The following is a 2,720-nucleotide window of genomic DNA, read 5'->3' as shown; positions in this document are numbered from 1 at the left end:
TACCTTTTCAGATAGTTCTAACATCTATGTCATATCTGAGTCTTGTTTGATGGTTGCTTTCTTCCTTGGGAATTGTTTTTAACCTTTTGTATACCTTGTCATTTTTTGTTGAAAGCCAGACATTTTATGTAGAAGTGGAGACTGAGATAAATAGTTTTTATGCTTTGAGATAAATACTTTTTATCATTTTCTCCACCATTAGTGTGGAAGTTAGTGTTAATCTAATCATAAGTTGTGTTCTTTTTAACTCTGTTTCTCTGAGGTGAGACTGGTGTCTCCAAGCCTTTTTAATTTTATTATTTTTTTTTTAAGGGAGAGAAAGAGAGTGAGTGGGCAGAGGGAGAGAGAAAGAGAGGAAGAGAGAGAGGCAGAGAGAGAGGGAAAGAGAGAGAATCTTAAGCAGGCTCTGTGCCCAGCACAGATTCCAACATGAGGCTTGATCTCATGACCTGGAGATCATGTTCTGAGCCGAAATCAAGAGTCAGATGCCCAAATGACTGAGCCATCCATGTGTCCCCCACTTTTTCTTTAAAAAAATTTTTTTTAAATGAAAGACTAAAATAAACTGAGGTCTACTGATTTACAAAAGAAACCTGTAAACTCTTTAAAATATGTTAAAATTTTGTGTGATTATGGGCAAATAAGCTTCTATAATTTTCATAAAGTCTTCAAAGTGGTCCACAACTTAATACACATGATTAACAATAACCTCTGCTTTATGACATTTGAAAGTAGTCATCCTACCTTCTTCTTTATCACTACCTAATGATAGCATTATCATTAACATTAAACTTAAATTGCTACTACAAGTTCTTTGCCAAACCCCAGTCAAAGTGAGAAGTGAGGATGAATTAGCAAATTAGGCCTGTGTAGCTCCAATCACAAATTTCAGGAAGGGCTACTGTACAATGTGTTAATTGCAAAACCAAACAAATCTGTAATCCCTATGCATTGTACGAGCCACATGGGTCACTGCTACTTATCACTTACTTATTTGAGGGGTTGGCAGATGGAACTGATCCAAAAGCAACAGATATGTGATGACTGGTTCCGAAACTCTTTCAGTGGTGCCCATGGGACACATCACTACTTTTATAATAAAAGTCAGTGGGAAAAAAGAGTACTATTTCCTTTACCAAAACTGATCTTGCCCAATTCGTCAAAATTATTTACTATATAGTATGAGATGGATTGTAGAGTACTTGACTGAAATTCAGGAGAAAATTTTTGCATTTTGCAAATTTTAACTACTTTCTGGTTTGTTTTCTTTTGAGGAGTAGAAATTATGACTTCTATGTAAGATATCTTACTTTTTTATTTTCTGAAATAACTTACTGACAATTGTGATTAGGAAATCACACCCCCAAAATAGGAAAGATTAATTGGCACCAACCCAAAGGAGTGTTTTTATTATTCGCTAGGAAGATATCAGGATATCCCTCTGTTATGTTGTGTCTCTCCCAAAAATATGTATGTTGAAGTTCTAACACCCTGGTATCTCAGAATGGGACTTTATTTAGAGATAGGACCTTTAAAGAGGTAAGCTAAAATGAGGTTATGTAGGTGATCCCTAATCCAACATAACTGATGTTACCGTAAGAGAGATGAGGACACAGATACACACAGAAGGAAAACCACATGATGACACAGGGAGAAGGTGGGCATCTGCAATCTGAGGAGAGAGACCACAAAAGAAACCAAACCTGCCTGCACTTTAATCTTGGACTTCTAGCTTTCAGAATTTTGAGAAAATAAACTTACGTTACTTAATGTTATGTTACTTAAGCCACTCAGGTTCTGATATTTTGTTGTGGTATCCCTAGAAAACGACTACGGCTGCCATTTCCATCTTGCTACCCTGTTTCATTTACCCATTTGTGAAGATTATAATCTTAAAAAGATATTAAGAATATTGTTGATATTGTGACAGTCAGTATTTATTTTTTTAGTTTATTACAAAATATGTGTCTCTTTGTATGCATTTTCTGTATTGGTAACATGCTTATAATTATATCTAGCCACTAAGTTTTCTTGGGAGACTAAAAAATGATCATAGCATATATTAACACCTTTAAGGAAAGCATCATATCAAATGGGAGATATGCACATTCTGCTAAGCTATGAGAACAAGATCATATCGAACACAGATATTTTGAAGCTAAAATTACTTTAATCTGGATTGTCAAATACAGTACCGTATTTGTGCAATTTTATCAAATGTATGAAAAAAGAATATTTTAATAACTATGCACAAAGTGTCAAAATGTTTCCAGCTCACACATGTTGGAGATTTGTATATTTTTCTATGAACAACATATTGTCAATTCACAAAATTCAACCACTAAAAAGACATGGGGTTGCAATAAGGTATGGAGGCCAAATTGATTCGATGCTAGAATGAACTGGCCTGAGTCTGGAATCTGCCACCTGTTTGATGTTTGGGCATGCTATTAATTTCTGGGTTTTTTTGTTTTTTTTTTAAAGATTTTATTTATTTATTTGACAGAGATAGAGACAGCCAGTGAGAGAGGGAACACAAGCAGGGGGAGTGGGAGAGGAAGAAGCAGGCTCATAACGGAGGAGCCTGATGTGGGGCTCGATCCCAGAACGCTGGGATCACGCCCTGAGCTGAAGGCAGACGCTTAACCGCTGTGCCACCCAGGCGCCCCTGGGCATGCTATTAATTTCTAAACCTGTTTTCTCATCTTTAAATGGGGATA

Source organism: Ursus americanus, chromosome 9, assembly GCF_024610735.1.
Source record: "Ursus americanus isolate L20-20 chromosome 9, mUrsAme1.1.p, whole genome shotgun sequence".
NCBI lineage: Eukaryota > Metazoa > Chordata > Mammalia > Carnivora > Ursidae > Ursus > Ursus americanus.
The sequence above is the reverse complement of the archived record's forward strand: the minus strand, read 5'-3'. Positions refer to the sequence as shown.